Source organism: Polyodon spathula, chromosome 37, assembly GCF_017654505.1.
Source record: "Polyodon spathula isolate WHYD16114869_AA chromosome 37, ASM1765450v1, whole genome shotgun sequence".
In the NCBI taxonomy this organism is placed as follows: domain Eukaryota; kingdom Metazoa; phylum Chordata; class Actinopteri; order Acipenseriformes; family Polyodontidae; genus Polyodon; species Polyodon spathula.
The window spans coordinates 4,988,284-5,002,075 of record NC_054570.1 but is presented as its reverse complement, the minus strand read 5'-3'; the positions used below and the strand labels follow the sequence as shown (position 1 = coordinate 5,002,075).

The window sequence follows — 13,792 nt, the reverse complement described above, 5'->3', positions numbered from 1 at the left end:
CGTGAATACTGCAGATCATATTGTTTGACACTGAACACGCCTGTCCTTTAATGAATTTGAAATCATTTTTAAACATACTTTCAATGAAGTGTATCAGTGTTTCCTTTACGCGTTTTATTCTGCTGGTATCATTTAAAACACTGTTGCCGGGATTGCACTGCGTGATCTTTGCTGATCGCTGAGGAGTCGGCGACTAACTTTTTAAAATCTGGGACAAAAAGTGTGAGAGGGTCTACAATGCACCGTTAATAGCTTCTGCGATCTCCCGATGCTCTTACAAAGTCCCGACAAATTATGTCAGAAAACTTTAGTCCCCGACAAAGCAGTTTGTGAAGTGTGTGAGGGGCTACGGGCCGATTTCCTGCTGAATGCTGCCGGCAGCCAATGGGACAAGCTAGCAACAATAGTGACGAAGAGAAAGGTTGCAAATAGGCGCAGTCCGCGGCAAGATATCTTGTGTCGTGTGTATCTTGCAATCCCCGATCTACAGTGAGAAATCGTAGCTAGATCGGTAAGTGTGAGTGATGCTGCGTCTCCCGATTGCAAAAATCGTGCCGCGTAAACACCTCTTAAGGGAGACCTCGATTCTAAACTCCTGCTGTGGAGCGTAACACCGTGTTTTTAATATTGCTGTGTGAAAGAAACATAGATACTGAGAAACTTGCCGTTTTGACTGAGAGGGTAAATTATCAGTGAGAAACTTTCGGCCACGCATTAACCCTTTTAATATATTTTTGTTGCATTATAGAATTTTGAAACAATCTTCCAACACAAGTATCTCAACAATTTTATAATTTACTTTAAATTTAAAGAAGACATTTATTGTGGCTCTGCCTCTGATTTTGAATCATCATCTGATCCTATGCAGTGCTATCGGTTCTTATAGCTATAGCCTGCATGCTTAAGGGGTGGCCTGCATAAAATTGCTTTATGCTACTGCAGAAAACACTGGCGTCTGCACTGCCTTCAATTGTAACCATCTCTAGGGCTACTAATTGTTCCTTTCTTGGGAATACCAAATTTTGTTTTTCAAAAATGGCCAATTCCATTTTTTCCCACTTTATATCAATATATTAATAAGTAAATATGGTGTTTGAACATAAATATAATGTTGGTAGTTTTAAAATAAGTACATTTAATAAATATTACCACCATTTTTTTCTTCAGTCAGACTCTTGTTGCTGTAATAGATAGTAAAGCACCTGCAGACACTTCAAACCTTTCATAATGTTTATAGACATCACTTGGCTCATTGCTGGCATTAAAATAAGCAAGAAAACCTAAGAATTATATTACAACAGTTCAGAACACCAAATGTCCAGCACAGTTGTGAGAATCTTATTTATAGTCTTCCACTAACACAGTAGTTCAGTGAACAAATAAAGGTGTTTTGAAAAGACCTGTTTAGCTTATTGCTGGCATTACAATAACAATAAAAAATAAGCAACAGTTTAGTAATAGTCCAGCTATGTCATGAGAGAGTGATCTTATGTTCAGTACTCCACACATTGAGTTTAATGTTTTACTGGCATTTATAATAAGAACCAGGATAAAATATGAAACACTGATAAAGGCGTGTTGACTGACTCGTTGCTCTAAAACAGGTTCACTGCTATGTATTACCCTATTATAATTTAAATAACTCCCCTTTTAATGTAAAAGCATAATTAATCCTCTGAATTGTTTCTTTCCTAATTATGCAGTATTATTTGCAAGATTTAGAGGCACGTCTCCAGACAGAATGTCTTTATGAAGCCAGCGGTGTGCAGTGTAGTGACTTCATCCTTTACACAGTAAAGTGATCAATTTACTTTAAGGATTGTATAGCTAGAAAAATAGTCTTGAGCTAATTTCTTCATCAGAAAATATCATTCAATTAAGAAACTGCAATGGTTTAAAAAATTGCTAATTATAGTTTCATTAAAGGCAGGTAGTGTGGAAAGCAATAAACTAAGCAATAATGTAATACACAATTTAAACATTTTAGGACTAAATGTGAAGTATAAAATGTAATTATGTACTGTTTTTGCTGCCCCCTTCAATCTGCTGCCCTGGGCGGCCGCTTGTTCTGCCTATATGTTTACACTGGCCCTGGATGGGGGAACGGGGCGGGGGGGTAGATAATAGCAACCCCTCGCTTCTTAATATAGCACAACACCAGTGTTGGCAATGTTTGTGTAAATCTTAAAAAATATGCAAAGTTTGATAAAGTTTTGTGGAACATTGTATCACAGATCATGTTTTGTGATTGACTGTTTTAGGAGAAAGTATTGTAAAATACTCAACATACAGAAAACAGAAATATTGTAACTTTTTGCCAGCTTTCATCCATCATTCTTCAGATTAGATAACATCCTCTGGTATTATAAATGTATTACAAAAAATTCTGTGTCCCTTCAATAGTAAAGCCAGCCCTGCTATTAAGCCCAGATTTTGTTGGTCCCTTGAATAGCCTTAGTAGTACTATAAATAAATACACACATTCTTTATTTTTTTTTTTTTTATCAGTTTCTGTCCAGAATCCCGTGTGTTACCATGGACAGTGTGGAGATGAAATCTGTCCAGATTAAAGAGGAGTTCCCTGAACCTGAACTTTTCCCCTTTAGAGTGGAGTTCAGTGGGCTGGCTTCCCTCCCCATTAAACAGGAGCTCTGTGAGATGCAATGTGACAGCAGTCAGCCAGAGGTCTGTGAGATTAAAGCTGAGCACAGTGAATTGGAGATCTCTCAGACAGAAGAACCCCTTCCTGTTAAACAAGAGGAGGTGCTGGAAATTATCCGTATTAAATGGGAGCCTCCGGAAGTAGAGTTTGACCACATGGAACCAGGGATGGAAGAATCCGAGGTTTTTAAACCAAACATCCCTAAGCTGGAGCCTGTATGCCTGCGGGAGTGTAGCGTGGTGCTGGAGAGAATCTGCGTGAGAGAGCAAGGTGCTGGAGAGGAAGGCTCTCCCAACAGCACGCAAGGAGGTGGACAGGAAGACAGACGCTCTCATTCAGAATGCAGTCTAGCAGGTGAGTGACTCCCAGTAGCTGTGACATTGTCCTTATAGATTGCATGATATCCACAGTGTGGTTGAGAGGGAGGGAAGGAGCATGTAGGTTACTTTGCTAGCTATTTGTTTTTCCTGTACCACTCCTCCAGCCAGTTCAAGATAGGACTCGCTACTGGTGAAAACTACTTTATTTTTTAATGTATCGCTTTAATAAAAATGAGTTGCTTATTAGCATGTTGTGATCTCGTTTGTAGGTTCTTCTTATAAATGAAAATGAAGGCTTGACTGATTTAAAATCCCATTAAGACGTTTGACAGAAAAACAAATGAAATGATTAAATGAAGCGCTATAGATAAATGTATAAAAACAGCGAAGCAGTACGAAAACATGATGGCATCGGGATATGATAAGGGTCTGTTTTGATTAGAGGGTGAGAGCATTGATTGCATTATTACAGAAGTGTTATGCACTGTAATTATTCAAACAGTGCTAGAATCCGAATCGCTAATCTATCTTACTGTATGCAGAGACAATAGCTAGTTATGTTCACACTGACTTTATATATAGTATCATGGTAATTCAAAGAAGGACTTGTGACATTTGCAGAATAAATATTCTGTTTATTATACAGGGCTCGCAAAATTTTGGTAGTGGTACTTGCCCTTCGGGGAGTCCATTGTAGACATTTGGTTGTCTAAAAAAAATGTCAGGTTGCCCATAATTGTCCTATGGACTGTGATGTGTACAAAGTACACTGTACTCAATATAGTATCTCAAGGTACACACTTTTTCAACATCAAATTCCATACTTTTTCCAGATTTCCATTAGTTTTTAGTTAGTTTCTACTAGTTTTTTGATAGTTATCTACATTGGTGGGCAGTCGCAGAGCATTATAAGTTTTTGATCCAGAGCAGAAGTTGCTCCTGGTTTTCTAAAAGTATTTGTCAGACTCTGGAGGTGCATATCTAGCAAGAGACAATGCAGGTATGCAGAAGAGAACTAAGATACAATCTAACAAATGTCCAACATTTGAGGACTAGGTTGCATTATTAATAAAATTAATATACAAAGTTGTATACTTCAAACGTACTTGTGTCAAAGTAGTATAATGGTACTAATAGTATACTAAAACCAGACAATTTTGGCAAGTATATTTGCAGTATATAACTTTTTTGTAAGGGATGATATTGGATTCTGATCCAAACTTCTTTATACCCTCTGTTAAATGTTGAACACTATGGGAGGTGAAAAATAACAAAAATGAAATGAAATGAAATAACAAATGTGCACACATTATATAAGGGAGGTGTCGTGTATTAAACATATAAGTTAAATACTAAATATTGTACACCCTCGCTATAACAGCCCTGTCTGGGTCATAAGAACATAAGAACATAAGAAAGTTTACAAACGAGAGGAGGCCATTCAGCCCATCTTGCTCGTTTGGTTGTTAGTAGCTTATTGATCCCAAAATCTCATCAAGCAGCTTCTTGAAGGATCCCAGGGTGTCAGCTTCAACAACATTACTGGGGAGTTGATTCCAGACCCTCACAATTCTCTGTGTAAAAAAGTGTCTCCTATTTTCTGTTCTGAATGCCCCTTTTTCTAAACTCCATTTGTGACCCCTGGTCCTTGTTTCTTTTTTCAGGCTGAAAAAGTCCCTTTGTATAGTAAAAGGAAAATCCAAAACGAACAATATAAGCTGCTGGAGTGAGTTAAAGAAATCACCTGGATAAAGGCATTCGCTAAATTACTAATAATATTAGTACTGTTTTGCTCTTTGATTTTCTTTGTTATTACAGTATTTGTCACTACTAGCACTAATAATAGTAATAGCAATGAGATTGTGAATAAAAGTAGAATTAAAACGAGTACAGCACCGGTTTGTGGCTGCATCCAGTGTTCTGGCTATTTCCTATTTGTTGAAGAATACAGTACCCCCAATTGCAAATATTAATTGAAATCTTAGTTCTTTATTTAAAAAAAAAAACAAACCAAAAAAAACAAAAATTTCAAAACAAAAATCAGTATTTAATCATACAATGAAGGCCATATAACGAGAGTGTAAATACACTGAACAAAAATATAAACGCAACATGGAAAGTGTTGGTCCCATGTTTCATGAGCTGAAATAAGATCCCAGAAGTTTTCCATACGCACAAAATATGTAGGTGAGGCGAGTATAAACTCTAAACTTTTTTCCCCAGTTGTGATTGACTCTTTCAGAGCTCCTTCTACGAGTTTTTCTGGAGTTCCTTTGCAATTAATTGCTGGAAGTAGCCTCGCCACTTCCCTGGAATCGGAAACTCAATTGAAGGCTGAGCTAACGCTACGCAACTGCATTTCATTGAAAGAAAAAATATATATATACACACACACACACACACACACACACACACACAGTACTAGTCAAAAGTAAACCTGCTTGAAATCAGGTTTCTCATGATTATCTATGCTTTTAACTGTATAAACTTGTCTATAAACACGTAATATGTTATTATATGATACATACACTGATATAAGCTGATAATCGTAAGTGAATTGCATTCAAAAGTGTAATGTTTAAATGAAAATGTAAATCTTGTCAATTTCAATGAAATGGTCACCCAAAGCAAGGGGATTTCAGTCTGAAGCCCAAGTTAGTTAAAAGTTTGAAATGTGTATAACACAGTGTTAGAACACTGGCCTAAGTATCTTTGTTAGATGTTCTTTGAGTTAACTAGCTTGTTACCTAATTCACCTTTTGTCACCAATTATTGTTAACAGATGAGGGTCTATGATTACTATAAATATAGGTAGCATAGGCACAAGGTTGTCATTCCTGAATGTAAGGGAGCAGAAAATGGCAAAATACACTCAGTTAAGCTAAGAAAAGTCTGTAATTACTTTAAGAAATGAAGGTCAATCTTTAAGACAAATCGCAAGAACTTTGCAAGTGTCTGTAACTGCTGTGGCCATGACCATCAAACGATTTGAAGAAACTGGCACTCCGGAGGACCGAACAAGGTCAGGCAGGCCAAGGGTGACCTCAGAATAAGAGAACAAGTTCATTCGAGTCACAAGTCTGTGAAACCGATGATTAACTGCCCCTGAAACACACCTCAGAGTTGTGCAAGAACTATCTGGCGAAGAAGGAAAGTTAAGGACAACTCAATCTAACGACCTGGCCTGCCCAGTCTCCAGACCTCAATCCCATAGAACTTGTATGGGACGAACTGGACAGAATCGTTAAAGCAAAGCTACCCACAAGTGCCCTACGTCTCTGGGAATTGCTGCAGAAGAGCTGGGAAGACATGTCTGGTGATTTCCTGCTGAAACTTGTTAACTGAATGCCTCGTGTTTGTGAGGCTGTTATTAAGGCAAAGGGTGGCTATTTTGAGGAATCCAAGATTTAGAGGCAATTTTCTTGAACATTGCTTTGATACTCCTTATGTTTTGTTTTGTATACTGTAACATGTGTTTTCATTTTCAAGCATTTACAGAAACGTATACAATGTAAAACATTGTCAATTATGAAAAAAATCTAGTTTCCAGCAAGTGTACTGTGTGTTTTGTGTGTACTGTGTGTGTGTATGTGTATATATCACACCCGGTATAATAGCATATATATATATATATATATATAGATATATCTATATATATATCTATATATATATAGAATAATATATATAGCTATATATATGGATATATATATATATGTATATATATATATATATATATATATATATACCATATTATATATATATATATATATATATATATATATATATATATATATATGTATATATATGTATATATATACATATATAGTATGTATAATATATATATATATATATATATACATATATATATATATATATGTATATGTGTATATATATATGTATATATATATATATATATATATATATATATATATATATATATATATATATATATATATATATTCTATCAACAACCTGCATCGCTCAGCGATTGTGGTCTGTTCCAACTCTGCAGCTTGCTGCGTTATTCTTGTTTCCTCTGCTTGCAGCTGTGTAAACAGTATTAGAAGGAAACCGGGATTCCAGCAATGCACAGCTGTATTGTGATCCGCTGTCGACTCAAAGCACTTGGGCAGCCTCATTACACCCATTCGGTGTGCGCGGCCTAGCACCCCTATGGGTTGTCGAGTACTATTGCTTACTGTTTACAGTAAAAAGAAAAAAACACCAGCTGCTTTCAAGTGTCTCTTTACTATTGCCTTGCAGTTTTAAAAATAAATGACAAGTGCGCTTCATCCATTAAGCCTTGGCTTTAATGTTGAATAGACTGCGTGTATTACCAGTCACCCATAAGACGCCCTAGCACATGAGTGGCCGAAAGTGCCTTTATATGCTTTCCCATCTGTACTGCCATGTTCCCATCGACTCGGTATCCCCGGGCGCTCACTGGACTGCCCCGCATATATTTACCAGGTTCTACCGACATTGTCTTAGATCCCTCTATGCCTTTAATACGCACCAGAGTCCTTCAGCCTCACTCCACCAACACTAGATGGCGGTAGCGAGATGCCCCTCATGTGCTGTCCACTCATTCTCCCTCACGACGGCTTTAGTATACTTTCCCAAAAGTATCACTTGCAGTCATCTTCGAACCCTGGTTCCCTGAAAGAGAAGATGACCGCCAGCCTTGTGAGGTTGCATCACTCGTATTCTCGGGTTCAGTACAAAAGAGACTGACTTCTCTCCGCAGTGACTGTTTATTACCTTGGTGAGGTGGACCGAGGATGTCACTCCATCGAGGGGCCGATCGGCAGCTTTGATAAAAAAGGCTCAGCAAATACCTGACAAGCGGGCATATAACAAATGTATCAATGCCGGCCATCTTCTCTTTCAGGCAACCAGGGTTACATCCGTAACCTATCGTTATACTTGTCTGACTGGCAGCAGTAGGAAAAAAAGAAGACATAAAATTTGAAGCAATCTTTTCTCTTCTTAAAAAAAAAAAATGTATTAAACATCTCCCGAGTCTCAATCCCAGAATAACAGTTGCAAACTAAACCAACACTGAAGTAACTTAAAACATGGATGGTGAGTAAGTAGATTCAAGAAAATGCACAGAGTCTTTTTCTTCAATCAGTTGTTAGGTTTATTGAAATATGCAGGGAGTCTGGTCCCAGGTACAGGACAAACAGAATACTCTTCATTACAATGTTTGCATGACATTAAATACCCTTCTGTATAGACGGTCCACCTCCTCTTTCTCTGACTTTAACCAATTGCAAAGGTAATTTAATTTATTGTGTCTGTGTGTGTAGTCTAGTGTGACAACCTCTGAACTCGGTGCATTCTTCACACTCCTGGAGACAAAAGGTCCATAAATCTGCCTTTTGTTATCTTCTTGAACCCTTTGATCCCAGTGGCATTATCTCTTTCAATCTCTCTGAAGTCTTTAAAGCCTGGCCCCTTCTAGTCCACAGCATTGTTATCTTGTTAGCTTGCAGTCAATGTTGGGCAAGAAGCTTGTAGATGCAATGTCTCTATCAATTGTTAGCAGTACATGAAATTTGAACCAAACAGTCTGCTTTCTGCAATATTAGTCTCCTTTCAGAAAAGAACACCAGTATAGCTCTGCCAGTCCACATGCATAGCAAACTGCTAATCAATTCTCGATACATGTTTTCCAACAGACACCTCCGTCGCTGTAGAGGGTGCAAACTAACAAAAAAAACACCTAGAGTTTTATCACGTAGGAATTCACTTGATCCACACTAGATCCAGCGCCAGTAGTAGAAGCACACATCGTATGTTCAGGACATTTTATTTTCATGTGCTTTAACATTGTTCCTGTACTGGTGCTGTAACTGAGCTCTTCAGAGCACAGTCTACATTTTTATCACAATATGTCCAGATACAATGTCAGGTTGCAGATGCATGAGAAAAGGCTGTACGACTTTCTGAAAAAGATGCACGTCGCAAGAGTGTGTGAGACGTAATTCCGACCTGTCGCACAGAGTCAGAGACCTTCGACTCCAACCACAAATTAGGTTACTGTCTGAAGTCTGAACCAACCTTAAGCCTACAAGCAGTCCCTCTTACTTTCTTTCCTGTTCATATTTTCCAGGTTCCAGTCCAGCAGCTAAAGTGAGGGCGGGCAGTGGAGAATATCCTGACTGTGGGAAAGTTTTTACCCAGCTAGGGCATATAAAAAAAACCAAGAGAATTCATACAGGAAATAAACCTTATCACTGTTTTGACTGTGGGAAAAGTTTCAGTCGGTCAGGAAACCTGAAACAACACCAGCGAACTCACACAGGAGAGAAACCGTATCGCTGCTCTGACTGTGGGAAGAGTTTCAGTCAATCAGGAAACCTGAAACAACACCAGCGAACTCACACAGGAGAGAGACCGTATCGCTGCTTTGACTATGGGAAGAGTTTCAATCACTCAGGAACGCTGAAAGAACACCAGCAAACTCACACAGGAGAGAGACCGTATTGCTGCTTTGACTGTGGGAAGAGTTTCAATCACTCAGGAACCCTGAAACAACACCAGCGAATTCACACAGGAGAGAAACCGTATCACTGTTTTGACTGTGGGAAAAGTTTCAGTCAATCAGGAAACCTGAAACAACACCAGCGAACTCACACAGGAGAGAAACCGTATTGCTGCTCTGACTGTGGGAAGAGTTTCAATCAGTCTGTACACCTGAAAACACACCAGCAAACTCACACAAGAGAAAAAACGTATCTCTGCTTTGACTGTGGAATGAGTTTCAGTCACTCAGGACACCTGAAAACACACCAGCGAACTCACACAGGAGAGAAACCGTATCGCTGCTCTGACTGTGGGAAGAGTTTCAATCAGTCTGGACACCTGAAACAACACCAGCAAACTCACACAAGAGAAAAACTGTATCTCTGCTTTGACTGTGGGAAGAGTTTCAGTCGCTCAGGAACCCTGAAAGAACACCAGCGAATTCACACAGGAAAGAAACCGTATCACTGCTCTGACTGTGGGAAGAGTTTCAGTCAGTCAGGACACCTGAAAAGACACCAGCGAACTCACAGAGGAGACAAACTCTAAAGACTATGAGCAAATGCGACTTTTCACCCATAAGGAAAAACTGTTGGCTTTGCATTGTGAGTCCCTGTGTAATCACTGTTTTGTGTATCACTTTTTGTGTATCCTCTTCAGCACTCTCAATGTGTCTCATTTTTTAACATTAACATTTTTGTAAAATAAACAGATGGTTTATCTCACAAGAAAAGACTGAGGCATTAGAAAACTAAAGCTCCTTGAATTAAATGCTTTTTATTATATGAATAACTACCCAATGGGTGACAGAGCATGTTAAAGAAACTAAATGTATTGACTGAGTAATGAAATCAGATAATATATGTCCGAGTGAGAGGTTTGTATTAAACAGTCCAGTTACAGTATCCTTTTTAACAGGGTTAGGAAATCTCACCTAAGAAATCAGTTCAATTAATTGACAAGGATGAAAGAAAACTAAAGAAGGTATGATTTCTTAAGTGAAATGTTTTTGATTATTAAAAAGGAATCACCAAAAACTTTCATACCTAACACAGAATTAAAGCAGTGAAGCAGCACAGTAAATCTGCACGCTGGGTAGGAGGGCAGCACTGGTATGCAGAGCAGAGAAAGAGCAACAAAAACAACAGGACAAGCTTGCATTGCAGATATTTCAAATCAATAATTATTCATTGAAGAAGATTGGCCCATCCCCTTACCCAGAGCAGACATTATAATGCAGTTTTCTGTTATATAAGTTCAGCGCCATAGCAACAGCCATCATGCTGTTCATATTCAGCACTGGTTAAGTAAGTGAGCCGCTCAGAGCAGCTCAGTCAGTGAACCCACTCAACGGCACGCTCAGTCCTTCTCCCTCTGAGCAGCTCACAGAATGAACCCACTCAACAACACGCTCAGTCCTGCTCCCTCTGAGCAGCTCAGTGAATGACCCCACCCACGGCACGCGCAGTCCTGCTCTGAGCAACTCAGTGAATGAACAAAACACTGTGTAACACTTTTTTTTTTTTTTTTGCTTTCTGGGTAGTAAGTGTTATTTCCTAATTGCTTATGCCTCAAAAGTATAGAAAATGGCTATTATTCCCCACAAACTTTGCTTTTGTGACCAGGACAGTGATATTTTGAAATGTACCTATTTTCCAGAACATTCCAGATAGATTCAGTGCTGAGTAAACTTGGAGTAACCCGTCTCTTCCCCTGGCTCACTCGGTGCACCTCAAAGAGTATTACAACAGCATCAAGACCTTGCTGGACCCCTTGAAGTATGATGAGTACGGCTGGGAGGTCATAGGAGACTTCAGAATGGTGGCATTCCTGATGGGTCTCCAAGGCGGTTTTACCAAGTTTCCCTGCTATCTTTGCCTTTGGGACAGCAGGGACACCAAGGCGCACTACCACAGGCGGGACTGGCCACAGTGGACCGAGTTCTCTGTGGGGAGGAACAATGTCAAGTGGGAGCTACTGGTGGACCCCCGGAAGGTGCTGATGCCACCACTGCACATCAAATTGGGCCTTACGAAACAATTTGTCAGAGCTCTAGATAAGGAGTCGGCAGCCTTCAAGTACCTTCAAGACTTCCCTAGCTGTCTGAGGCAAAGGTCAAAGCCGGTGTCTTCGTCGGACCACAGATAAAGAAGATCCTGGAGTGCAATGAATTCCCCAAGAAGCTCACTAGTAAGGAGAAAGCGGCTTGGAACAGCTTTGTCGCAGTGGTTCGGGGCTTCCTGGGCAATCACAAGGCCGAAAACTATGTGGCGCTAGTTGAGACTCTGATGAAGAACTACGGCACAATGGGCTGTAGGATGTCCCTCAAAGTCCATATCCTTGATGCTCATCTTGATAAATTCAAGGTGAACATGGGAACGTACTCGGAGGAGCAAGGCGAGCGCTTCCACCAGGATATGCTGGACTTTGAACGCCGCTACCAAAGACAGTATAACGAGAACATGATGGGAGACTACATTTGGGGGCTGATTCGTGAAAGTGATTTACAGTATAATCGTAAATCTGGAAAAACTACTTGCTTCTAAATCTTTTGTAGTCATTTTTGTATTACTTTAGTATAAATACATGTTAATTTGGATTCATATGTTGTTTTTTTCTGACTTTATGTGAACGGAAAGACACACAAGCTCCAGTTTTCTCATTGGGAATAGTGATATTTTGTAATATCAATGTCCTGGACACAAAAGTAAAGTTTGTGGGGAATAATAGCCATTTTCTATACTTTTGAGGCATAAGCAATTAGGAAATAACACTTACGACCCAGGAACAAAAATTTTTTTACATTCTCAAACTGAATGCAGTTGGTATTCAAGGAAACACATGTACATGGATTAGGGAGTGGTTAACATGTAGAAAACAGAAAGTTCTGATTAGAGGAAAAACCTCAGAATGGAGTGTGGTAACCAGTGGTGTACCACAGGGATCAGTATTAGGTCCTCTGCTATTCCTAATCTACATTAATTATTTAGATTCTGGTATAGTAAGCAAACTTGTTAAATTTGCAGACGACACAAAAGTAGGAGGAGTGGCAAACACTGTTGTAGCAGCAAAGGTCATTCAAAATGATCTAGACAAGATTCAGAACTGGACAGACACATGGCAAATGACATTTAATAGAGAAAAGTGTAAGGTACTGCACGCAGGAAATAAAAATGTACATTATAAATATCATATGGAGATACTGAAATTGGAGACGGAATCTATGAAAAAGACCTAGGAGTTTTTGTTGACTCAGAAATGTCTTCATCTAGACAATGTGGGGAAGCTATAAAAAAGGCTAACAAGATGCTTGGATACATTGTGAAAAGTGTTGAATTTAAATCAAGGGAAGTAATGTTAAAACTGTACAATGCACTAGTAAGACCTCATCTTGAATATTGTGTGCAGTTCTGGTCACCTCGCTATAAAAAAGATATTGCTGCTCTAGAAAGAGTGCAAAGAAGAGCGACCAGAATTATTCCGGGCTTAAAAGGCATGTCATATGCAGACAGGCTAAAAGAATTGAATCTGTTCAGTCTTGAACAAAGAAGACTACGTGGCGACCTAATTCAAGCATTCAAAATTCTAAAATGTATTGACAGTGTCGACCCAAGGGACTTTTTCAGCCTGAAAAAAGAAACAAGGACCAGGGGTCACAAATGGAGATTAGACAAAGGGGATTAGACAACATGCGAGAGAGAAAGGAGGTTCGAGAGAGTGCGATGGAACAGACGCAACGTGAGGGAGTGAAAGAAAAGTTTTATAGTAAAAGAAATATTATGTATATTAAATATTTTGAACTTTATTAGCAGCGTATAGAGGCTAATATATTTCAGTAAACCAAACGTTTGCTGTAGACAGTCACCATTTTATGGTATAGTCTTTTTGTTTGTTATTAATTTACTTTTCTGCTGGTGCCTGGAACTGCTGCTGAGACCCAGATAGCACTCGGGGTGACCAGGAGAAAGCCCCGAGTACCTCTGGCCACGCTGGAACAGAAGATTTTTCAGCTGTCGTTGTGTTTATTGTGTCCTACGAACTTACCTTGGAATCAAGAAACGGAACTGTGTTGCTGGTCGTGAGTACTGCTTGCGTTCAAAAAACCGTTTTTTGAAAGTATAATTTTGTTGCTTATTTGACATAAATAGTGAAGGGGCATTTTTTTTATTAGTATTGCCACTATGTACCCGAGCGACGGTTCGGACCTGCAACGTGATATTTCTGTTATTAGTGCACGTGTTCAGTACACGTGAGTACACGTGTAGGCCCTTTGTATTGC

The 13,792-nt window shown here is 39.1% G+C and overlaps 1 pseudogene; it reads left to right on the top strand.

Annotated features, from left to right (window-relative positions):
- Positions 1 to 10,087, top strand: part of LOC121304290 — a 194,609-nt pseudogene extending 184,522 nt beyond the window's left edge.
- The last annotated feature ends 3,705 nt before the right edge of the window (positions 10,088 to 13,792 follow it).